Raw genomic sequence first — 12,083 nt, forward strand, 5'->3', positions numbered from 1 at the left:
ATTTGTGCTGTGAAATGGTTTGACAACAGACAGGTTACACTTGTGTCTTCCTTTGCTGGCCCACAACCAGTGGAGAAGATTCAACGCTGGGACAAAACTGCCAAAAGATTTGCGCTAACATGAAATTTTTTGTGCAAAAACACGAAATTTCTTGATTACCGCTGATAGAAGTCAATGGGCGCTTCACAGGGAAAAATTTGCGGTTTTATATGATACTCATTTTTTGTATTAAATTGATAATAAAAATTACTTTTTTCTTTATTATACTATTGTTGTTGTGTATATACATAAACTTAGGTGGGTCTTTATAAGCTGTAAAGTACAAATAAACTTTTAATTATTCCTTACATGTGTTCAGAGAGAGAGTGACACTATTGAAATTCTGCTACCTTACAGGCCCAGCATTGCAATTTTACAACATCCTCCCCAAAAGTTACTAAAATGTCAAAATAAAAAAAAACACTGATTTAGGGATCACAAGCCTCCTATAACAACATGTGAACGTTCGAAAAATTTTTTTTACGTTTTTTTTCTATATTTGGGTCTCTGGGGGTTAAGGTGTCAATACAAGCGCAAAACCACTTGCCATAACAAAACATAAGCTCAACCAATTATACCAAGTCAATGGCTGGTGTAAGTTACCACCCCTGGAAGCCCCATGCACAATGTGCATATAACAGTATTGTGGGTTTGATTCTGTAGAGTGACCAAAGTTGCATGCGCAAATATGTGCCCATTAACAATTTCTGCAATTGCTTAACAAGTTCATCAGTTCCAATAATTGTCAATTAACAAGTAATAATTAGCACTCAGAAGTTACACACACAGCTTTCTAAGCATATTCTATAAAATGGTGCTTGTAAAGTCTTGTGCGCGGATCTCAAAAGGTGGTGTCACCAGGGAGAGGAATATAGGCGGATCATGAATGTTCCTAAAAGTTAGGAGCATTGTTATAGAATACTTCCAATCCATGTACAATTTAGACACAGGCATTTAGACCTGGTTTTCATTGGCTTAAATGGGTACGTCTATATGTTAATCAGATCAAGGGTGGGGGGGGAAGCTTTGAAGTGCATGGAGTTTAGTTGGGACGTACCGCACCTACCACCTCACCCTTAGTATGCCAATGTTTCTCATCCATAGCAGCAATCATTTCATATTTGACTCCTTCACCACATTCCTTTCTACTTTGAGTTCATTGTCGGCCATCTTATCTATGGAGTTTGCTCTGCCTAGTAAGGTAGGCCCCAGGATGTGGGTATCTTTTTGCCTCTGGATTTTTTTCTCTATAGGCAAATTTCCTGTAGGCAATCTACTCATTTTAGACATTTTACTCATATATCATTCTTTCATTCTCTAGCCAGATTAATTCACAGAATTAGTACAGAAGTGTACATGTGCACACAGGTCAGAAAAGGAAAACAGATGACTGGCAACTACTGCATGCACAACATTTTTGCTGGCTTTCTTTATTGTGAAAATTAGACTATATACCACACACATTGAGTTGAGGCTGAAAACTTCTACACATGGGCCAGATGAAATTAGAGATAACATTGGTACAGTGCTCTCCAATATGACGTCTCTCTTCTATCACATCGTGTAACCTTTTGTGAAATAATATCTCATTTACATAAATCAGAGGCAAAATTAAGCAACAGCTTCTCTTGCCCTGGCCTAGTTTCTTGACACCATGGCTCTGTGTAGTTTCCTTTTACTACATACAGATAAGCAGATCAGAATCTACAACCAGCTCCATCAATTTTCAACCAGAAAAAAAAAAATCCTTACGAATAAATGATACCATTTCTTTGAAAAACATGAAGAGTAAATTTGTTTTTTTGCCAGCTAAACATAAAAAATCGCACAAGGGCAAGGAAAATTCAATCTATCTTTATAATGGATCATAAATCTTGAATTCATTGATTAAACATCACCTTTGAAAGCATTTACTGATTTATTTCTAATCTGAAAGGAAAGAACATTTCCACTGTAAATCAAACCACTGGATTTTCGTGGTGTACATTAAGCTGTGCAATAACATGTTTGAATGAAATAACATAGGGATGGGCTGATTCAGTGTTTTGGTCTTCTATCAGTCAGCATTACTCAGCTAATGATTGTAGGAGGTGTTGGCATGGGGGTGGGCATGGGGGTAATAATAAAGTGACATGTCTCAGATTCTGAGAAGCTGACAGGCAGCAGCAATAGATTCTTACTTCACTATGCTTCATGCAGGTCAGAATGATGAGAACATACTATCCTTCTACACAGCTGAAGGCTAGGCTTCATGGTGGCAATTTTATAAAATATTTTTTTTTATGTGAACCCTGTTTTATATGTGTAAAATGGCCTTGTAAAAAATTACTCTATGGATTATGTGTATAAATGTATGCATGGTGACAAGAAGTGTACGTTTTAGCTGAAATTGTGCAGATTTTGTGAGACTATAATTTCAGCTAGAATATACCCTTGCCAGTGTACATCTGCTCAGATGAATTATGCTTGTGGATGTGCATTTTATAAACTTTGCACATACATTGTGCCTCTACAGGCACTCCACCCAAATTATACCCTCAAGCACAGTTACACACGAGGCAGGTAAAACGTATCTCCTAACAGCAGCCACTTCTTCATATTTACACGTAAGACAGACCCCCCGCCCCGCCCACCATGCAGGAAAAGTAAAGAACTGTACTATTTTTCCATTCTGATAAAACATACTGAATTGCTAGACCCATAAGAATATCAAATAATTTGGCCTTATATTTTTTGACTAAATGCAATAAGAGCAGAACGCAAAATGACAATTTCATAAGTGAGCTCTATACAGAATCCAAAGATTTCTTGCACTCATTGCCAAACTTGATCCCAAAACATTTTAACAGCATGGCATTCAAACAACATATGATAAAATATGCCTACATCAGTTTTACAAGTCCAGCACAAATTAGATCTGGCAAGGGAGGAGATGGGACTGCTGGATGATGGAAATAAGAAAGGGGTGGTGAAAAAGGACAAAGAAGGGGCGGATAGACTAAACATGTTCTTTTCATCAGTATTTACAAAAGAGGACACATCCAATGTGCCGGAACCTGAAAAAATCTTCAAGGGAGATCAAGCAGAAAAATTAACATCCATGGAAGTAAGCCTTGAAGACGTACCCAAACAGATAGATAGATTAAAAACTGACAAATCTCCGGGCCTGGACGGAATCCACCCAAGGGTATTGAAAGAACTAAAGGAGGAAATACAGCAGATTTGCAATCTATCCCTGAAAACAGGCATGATCCCGGAAGATTGGAAAATAGCTAATGTTACGACCATCTTCAAAAAAGGATCGAGAGGCGACCCTTTGGGTGAAGAAGAACTTCCTAGCATGTCAAAGCAGCTCCTGATTGGTGAGGCCCGACTTTAGTGCAGGAAAAGGTGGTCAGAGTATATCGCAAGTGATTTCCTTCACTTGCAGGTGCTCCGGCTGCCCTCTCCTGCCCAATCATTCAGGGTCGGAAAATCCGCAAATGACCGGGACCACGAACAGCGAATGACTGGGGGAACACTGTATATTGAATTTGAAGCTGTGCCTTCTGAATATCTGATTTAAAGTTAACAAAGCTAGAATAAGCTTTAATGTGTGCTTACTGCAGGTTAAAACCCACTACTGTGGGGTGCACTCAGGCTTCCTGCAGTAGTTTAGGGATCAGCGCATGCTTCTCGCACATTAAAAATTAGGTTTCAATTTTTAGCATGGGGGTGGAGAGTAGCTCTAATGTGCTAATCAATTAGTACAGCTGCATCGCTGCATGCTAATCAGTTTGCATGCGATTAGCAACTCGCTGGCGCTTCGGCTGCCCTCTCCTGCCTCTCCGGCTGACCTCTCCTATCTTCCCTGCTAAAAACTGTATTTGTGGTTTTTCATCATTCGCGGGGGTTCCTGGAATGGAACCCCCCGCAAATATCGGGGGAGTACTGTATAGCCAAATTTACCTAGACACAATTGTCTAGTTAATTTTACTTAGTCATGGCTTGCTGAACATCATCCTCATTATTTCAAGGGCAAAATATAGAGACAATATGACCTCCATTCTGTCTGAACTTCACAGGTTACTGGTCAGCTCTCGCTTAATTCTTTTTAGTTGGCTGCTTCACCTGTAAGAAACAGTTTTGGCTGGGAACAGAGAACCAAACTAGGTCACTTTATGAGAAAGTCAAGCTTCTGTCTTGTCCCGGAATGAATGTAGAAAAACAAAAAGACTTGAGGTATACTGTTGAGGAACTTGGTGAATGTTGAGAGAACATAACATAAGAATTGTCATAAGAACATAAGCAGTGCCTCTGCTGGGTCAGACCAGAGGTCCATCATGCCCAGTCCACTAACGCGGCGGCCCATCGGGTCCAGGAGCTGCATAGAATCCTCTATCTATACCCCTCAATCCCCTTTTCCTTCAGGAAATCATCCAAACCCCTCTTGAAACCCAATACTGTACTCTGTCCTATCACACCCTCTGGAAGCGCATTCTGTTTCCAACAGTGTCCAACCCAGGTCCCAAGAACCTGGCAAGATCCCAAGGAGTAAAATAGATTTTATGCTGCTTATCCTAAGAATAAGCAGTGGATTTCCCCAAAAAGAAAAATGTTTGGCAATACATGAAAGTCTGGAGTCTGATCTAAGTAAAACGTTGAAGAGAAGGGTGGTAGGTCAGGGTGGTATTACCAGGAATGTTTAATCCAGGAAGTATAATCATACCCCTCCTTTTGGGGATTGAAGGGTACAGATAGAAGTAGAGGTAGGTTATAGGAATAGTCAGGGACCACTTCACAGGTCAGAGGCCTGATGGGCCACCGCGGGAGCGGACCGCTGGGCGTGATGGACCTCTGATCTGACCCAGTGGAGGCAACTTCTTATGTTCTAATGTCTACTTTCCTATCTATTATTGTATTTCTTACCCTCCTTTCCCATTTGGCTCAGTAAGTCTTATACGTCTTGTATATATGAATGTTGTAAAACTTATTTTAACTATCTTCATCGCTTAGAAATATGATTAAGTGATTAATCAAATTTTAAATAAAACTTGAAACTAATGATGGATAGCAGATGCTGATTAGATCTTATTCCCCTTACAGTCATTAAAAAAAGTATTGAGTATTTCCATCTATTTTTAGAAATGTCAGTGCATTTCAGGAAGGATTAATACCCTAGGCACCTAAGTGTGCTGTAGTTACACCAGTTTTGAAAAGCACAAAACTTGCCCCCCCCCCCCCTTTTATGAAGCTGTGTTAACACTATTTATTGCCGGTCGCAGTGACAAAAATTCTGACGCTCATTGTGATTCTATGAGCGGAGGAGCTTTTACTGCCACAGCCAGTAATAAAAAAATGCTAATGCGGCTTCATCAAACAGGGGGTTAATTTTACTATTATGTCATGTTTTATTGGATTATATCTGTTGTATTGTAACCCATGTAAGGCAATGCAGAATATAAATTTTTTAAATAAATAAATAAAAATTAAATAGTTGTCCAGTATGCAATCTCCCTTTTTTGGGGATGTCATAGAGAAGGCAATTTATAGATAGCTTTTGCATATTTTGGACAGTAAAGGTATTTTTCATTTTAGTCACTACAGGTTTTGAAAGGGCTACAGCACTGAAACTATATAGATTTCATTACTGGATTTGGTAGTGGGCAAAATCTGGAACTCCATTTTCCTATGATATGGAGTGAAAAGATGTGTTGGCCGCCTAATTTGAAACAAAAGTTGGTAAAAAGCAAGTTCCCCCACACAAACCCATGAAGAAGAGAATGGCACACATCTTTGTGCTCTGACAAACTGCAAACTGCAAGCACATCGCTCTTAAATATGATTTCAGCGATTTTAAGAAATTGTGCTATTTTATGTTTGTTCACTGATTTGTGCATGTATTTTTGTAACCCGCATAGATTGGAGATGCAGGATAAAAGTATTTTTAAATTAATATGAGAAAAACATTCAGGGCTCCTTTTATGAAGGTGCGCTAGCGTTTTTAGCGCACGCACCGGATTAGTGCACACTATAGTGCGCGCTAGCTGAAAAACTACCGCCTGCTCAAGAGGCAACGGTAGCGGCTAGCGCTCACGGCATTTTAACGCACGCTATTCAGTGCGTTAAGGCCCTAACGCGCCTTCATAAAAGGAGCCCTCAGCATAAAGGGATCCTTCACATGTTCCTCTTCTAATGTGGTATACATCATTCACTGCAAAAAAGTTCAAAGAGGGATGTTACATTGGTTAAACAAGTCCAATGCTAAATACCAGAATCAGCTTACAAAGATATCCTGGTTGGTATTGCAATTTTTAATATGATATCACCTCTGTCGGACAACACTTTGGAAAAACTGACCACTGCCCTGCCAACTGAAGACCTCCTCCTCCAGTCTGGCAACCAGAAATCTCTAAGTTTTGCAGCCAGTGGCCATATCCTCAAGCTGCCATTGCTTTCATTCATGCATGAAAGCCAAAGGGGTGGTGAGGTAGCTGCAGCAGCTCTGAAATACTGTTGCAAGCTACAGAACTTGGAAAGTCAGGTTGCTGGACCTGAGGAGGAAGGGGTGGTTTTCAGCTGGTGAGGCTTGGAGATCCCCACCAGGGAGATGTTCCTTTTGAGGGTTCTAAGCTGAAAGTGGGAGGCCTAGCTCCCTCTCATGGTTATGCCACTGATTGTGTGTAGTACAAAATGAAGTACTTGCTGAGTTTAACATTTTGGGGTTTCCAGTTCAGTTTTGGTATTCATATTTCTAATTTGTGATCCATTGTTCTGTATTTGGTAAAGGTCTGTCTGTGTTTTGTGTGTGAAGAAGTCACTTAAAGTTTTATGCGTATATGGTAGTAATGGTGGGGAAATTGGGACAGGGGCAGGTAGAAAAGGTGTCCCCCCTCCTTAATTTCTGCCCTGGGCCCCAGCATGTCTAAAACTGGCCTTGCCCTGAGGAATAAGGGGATCTCCATGGCCTGGTCAGAATCCAGATCAGTTGGATAAGACTGGTGGTCCAACCTCTCACAGTAACTATGGTCACTTACATATTTACAAAGTAGGTGGAATATCTTACCAACCCTAACTGCACAAATGAGACAACAGTCACTTTGTTGCTAAATCATGTATTCAGTAGATGGGGCTTGTATTGAAGAATGCCGCAATGGTAGGACCACAAGACTATCATTAAGGGTCATGGTGGCCATTTAAGAGCCCAGTGAAGTCCTGGGTAGGATCAGAGGGAGACTGCTCCCATCCTGAACCACTGAACATCAACAAAGGCTCCTGAATAGGTTCCAGAGAGTTAGTGTTGGGCTCATGGGTAGGCTTTGGAAGGGTCCTCTTACTTGGGATGGGGGTTTGGATGTAGTCAGGTTTCTACCTGAGGGGCGTTGTGAGATTGGATATTGGAGGGGTCTTGAGGGATCAGATAACAGAGGGTGTCTGAAGGAGAGATGAATGAGGGGGGGGGGGGGAGGGACTGCTGGGGGATGCATTGCCGTGAATGATCTTTATTTGTGTGAGTTTGCATTGTGTTCCATGGAGTGGTAGATAGAGCAAGTGCTCCCACTCTATCTGCCATTTTATGCAACATGTTGCCTGTGCAGTAAGGCCCGTATTCTATAAACGGCACTTTAAATTAAGTGCCTGTAGACACCCTACTGACACTTAACTTAAGTGGAAAATGCCATTTAAAAATAATTTAAATCGTTTTAAAAAAATGTAGGCATCTACTGGTACCTAAAAAATCAGCACCTGAATCTTGGCAATGGAGGTGCGTTACAACGCCTAATGCCACTATAGGCATGGCTAATGCTGGAAGTAATGTTAGGCATCATAAAGTGCCTCTGTAGCAGCAATTCACGTGAAAGGTAGGTGCCAGAAATGTAGGCCTTTAAAATTCTGGCCTATATTTACAGCAGCGCCTACCTTTCACGAAGCTGTGATACTATAAACGGTGCTGTTGCATGATTGACACCTTTTTTTACTGCACAGACTTTACACTTACCTTTAACTAGTTTTTGTAACTACCAAAACTTACCACCTTTTGGTAAAAGGGTCCAATGTGCCTTTAGAAAATACCCCAGTAGTGCAGGCTACTATGGGTATCAAAACTTTCCCCCATAAAGCACAATAGCACTCAGATCGTCATCGGTCCCAATTAAATCATTTTCTTAGTAGAATATAAATATGTTTGAAATATCTTTATAAATAGTAGTTTCAGTAGAAAAAGAAACAATACTCATCTTAATCTACGCGGTCAAGGGGTTAGTACTCTGATATAGAGCTATGTTTTGCCTGACAAGGCTTTGTCAAGGAAATCCCCCTGTAAGCATACAGATACTAGCACTAATACTTTTAATAATTTCTTAACAGCAAAGTATATAATATTTATTTTAAAATAATCTAAAGAGTACCTTCATTTTAGCAGGCTCATGTTCCCCGCGTTAGGCACCTTAAAGCAGGCAAACATTGCCGCGGCTTTTTTTTTAACTATCAACTTCCACGTGATCTCAAAACGTGATAGAACTACGTACTGACATCAACCACCTCCAATTCACATATGGGCTAGCCTGGAGGAAAGCACTCCATTCATCAAATGAATACATACACAAAATACAATTAAAACTAAATCAGTCATCCACTCAATCTCAGCATTTAACCCTGTTGGTTTAACAGAATTCAAGATATAAATCCACTTTTGTTCTTTAAAATTTAAACGTTCTTTACAATTGCCACCCTCCCACCCAGATTGAACTTCCTCGATAATCCTCCATCTAATATCAGAAATTTTATGTCTCTTCTCCCGCCAGTGTTGCACCAACGGAGCTTCCAGATTCCCCCCATTAATTCTAGATTTATGTTCCGTGAGGCTGATGCTAACACGCCTACTTGTCCTACCTATATAAATTAATTGGCAGGGACATTTTCTCAAATAATACCACAGAAGAAATACCACAGGAGGTATTAGAGGCAGAGTAATAAATCTTCTCAGTGCCCGGATCCTTCCAAGAGGACCCTATCATAGCCAGATCACACCATTGGCACAGCCCACAACCAGTATGAGAAAAATGTTCACTACCCTGTTCTACAGTAGTTTTAATCTCAAATTTATGTAAAGATAATATGTCTCCCATCGTCCTCCCTCCTTTATAAGAAGCAATAGGGCTCTCATGAAACCACGGACTAAGTTGTAACACAGACCAATAACGTTTCAAAATAGCAAAAAAGCCCATACTGAGGGGGGTATAGGGAAGAACACACGTCATGTAGTCATCCCATGTCTCTCTGCTGCAATCCTGCAGTAGTAGAGACCTTTGAGCATAATGGGCGCGTAAATAAGCTTTACAGATAGCACTTTTAGGATACCCCTGTTCTTTAAACCACTGTGATAGTATTGCTGCCTGCACTTCAAATTCCTCCTGGGAAGAATATAGTTTACGGATCCTCAAGAATTGACTAATGGGAATATTAAATTTCAAAAAGTAAGGAAGATAGGTAGAAAAATATAAAAAGTTGTTACGTTCCACTCCCTTTCTATATAAGATAGTACTAATCTGATAGAGAAACTGGGCCTCTTCTCCCTCAAACAGAGGAGATTGCGAGGGGACATGATCGAAACATTCAAGGTACTGAAGGGAATAGACTTAGTAGATAAGGATAGGTTGTTCACCCTCTCCAAGGTAGGGAGAACAAGAGGGCATTCTCTAAAGTTGAAAGGGGATAGATTCCATACAAACGTAAGGAAGTTCTTCTTCACCCAGAGAGTGGTAGAAAACTGGAACGCTCTTCCGGAGTCTGTCATAGGGGAAAATACCCTCCAGGGATTCAAGAACGTACGCAGGTAGGGCTAGTCTCAGTTAAGGCACGGGCCGCCGCGTGAGTGGACTGCTGGGCACAATGGACCACTGGTCTGACCCAGCAGTGGCAATTCTTATGCTCTTATGGTCAGACCCCATCGTCAGTAATAGGTCAAGAAAAGATATCTGAATCTTATGGTAGGTCATCGTGAAAGTAAGGTGAGGGTCTAGGGTGTTTATCCAGTTCAAAAAGGATTCCAGATCAGACTGAGATCCATCCCAAAAAGTCAAGATATCGTCAAGATACCACTTCCATAATTTTACATGATTAAACCAAGGAGACGGATAAATAAATTCTTTCTCAAATTTAGGTAGCAACATAGAGACTCGCCACCAATGGTGCAAGCGTTGCCCCCATTGCAACGCCCTGTGTTCACTTATAAAACTCTCAGCATACCAAAAATAATTCTACCTTATCAACAAGTTTGCTAATTTTATGAGCCACCCAGGATCAAACCTACCCAGATCTTTCTGTACAAGCACATTCTTAATAATAGTGCTGCTTCTTGAGGAATTCTGGTATACAGAGACGTCATATCTAAGCTCACTAAGAAGGAAACCCCATTAGTCACATTATGATCTTAATAAATGAGCAAAATCTTTAAGATAGGAAGATATTAATTTTACTTTAGTTCTCAAAAAAATAGTCAATAAATTGGGATAACGGTTCTAGTAATGAGTTTCTTGTTGAGACTATCGGGCATCCTGGGGGAGATTGCAGATTTTTATGGACTTTAGGGAGTAAATATATCTTTGGAGTAGCAGGGTAGTTTTCTTTTAAAAATTGTGCTTCCTTATAAGTAATTATTTTCCTATTCAGCCTTTCCTCCACCACTTCCTTAATTTCTGATTTAAGATCCTCCACAGGGTCACTTTCCAACTTCATATATGCTGATTCATCTGAAAGCTGTTTCAAAGCTTCCTTATGATACTTCATCCGATCTTGCACAATAATGGCACTTCCCTTATCGGCCTTAGTTATCATAACATCACTAATAGATTGAAGTTCTTTAAGGACTACTGAAACTACTATTTATAAAGATATTTAAAACATATTTATATTCTACTAAGAAAATGATTTAATTGTGACTGATGACAATCTGAGTGCTATTGTGCTTTATGGGGGAAAGTTTTGATACCCATAGTAGACTGCATGACTGAGGTCTATGAATATAATTAGTTTGAGGCTTTGGGCTCCTTTTACTAAGCTGCGGTAGCGTTTTTAGAATGTGCTGAAGATTAGCGCACGCTAACCCCTGCGCTACGCGAAAAACTAACGCCAGATCAATGGAGGCATTAGCATCTAGCGCGTGCGACATTGTAGTGCACGCTAACTGTGCTCTAAAATCACTAGCGCATTTTAGTAAAAGGAGCCCTTTGTGTTGATGATCTATATGAATATAGCCTTGAGTGAAGATTTGGTTAAAATCTATAGCTTGAAGCTGTTTGGTTTTAGAAAATGCCAGCACAAATTCTGTATAAATTTAGGGCAAAATGTATTTACTTAGATTATAAAATACTAGTTGTTTAGCCCGTTACATTAACGGGTGCTAGCAGCCCTTCTCCCTTATTTTTACCTCCTCCCTGTCCAGCAACACCTCTCCCCCTTTCCCTGCTCCCCCCATATAGCAGTAGCCCTTCTCCTTTTATCTCCCCCTGTCCAGCAGCACCCCTCCCATTCCCTCCTCCCCCTGTCCAGCAGTAGCTCTTCTCCTTTATGTCCTGCTCCCCCTCTGTCCAGCAGTAGCCCCAGGAAAAGAGTGAGGATCACAGGACCAAAGCTTTTACTGACATCCAAGTAGGGGAAATCCACTCTCCCCACCTCCTTGCTCCTGCTGCACTTCCTCCTTGGCTATACACACGCGCGCGCACACACTTACATACAGCTCTCCGGCTCCTCGCGCCCCTCCTCCACATTCCACTTCTTCGGCGGGGGCCAACGTTTTCTTTATTTTGTTTTCTTTTCACGTGTTCCTCCTTCATGGAAAAACAGCACTACCGGCCAACTTAGTCCCTTGCCGCCCCCTTCCCGCGCCGCACAACCACCTTTCTTTCCCTCCCTCCATCAGGTGCAGTGAATCCACCAATGTTAAAAGGAGCCACGTCGAAATCGGAGGCCTGCCACTGCCGTAGCACTTTCCCCTCTGCCTTGGCAGAGAGGAACGTGTTACGGTGGCGGCAGGGCTCCAATTTCAAAGCAGCTCCTTTTAACAT

The sequence above is a fragment of the Geotrypetes seraphini genome, chromosome 2 (genome assembly GCF_902459505.1).
Source record: "Geotrypetes seraphini chromosome 2, aGeoSer1.1, whole genome shotgun sequence".
In the NCBI taxonomy this organism is placed as follows: Eukaryota; Metazoa; Chordata; class Amphibia; order Gymnophiona; family Dermophiidae; genus Geotrypetes; species Geotrypetes seraphini.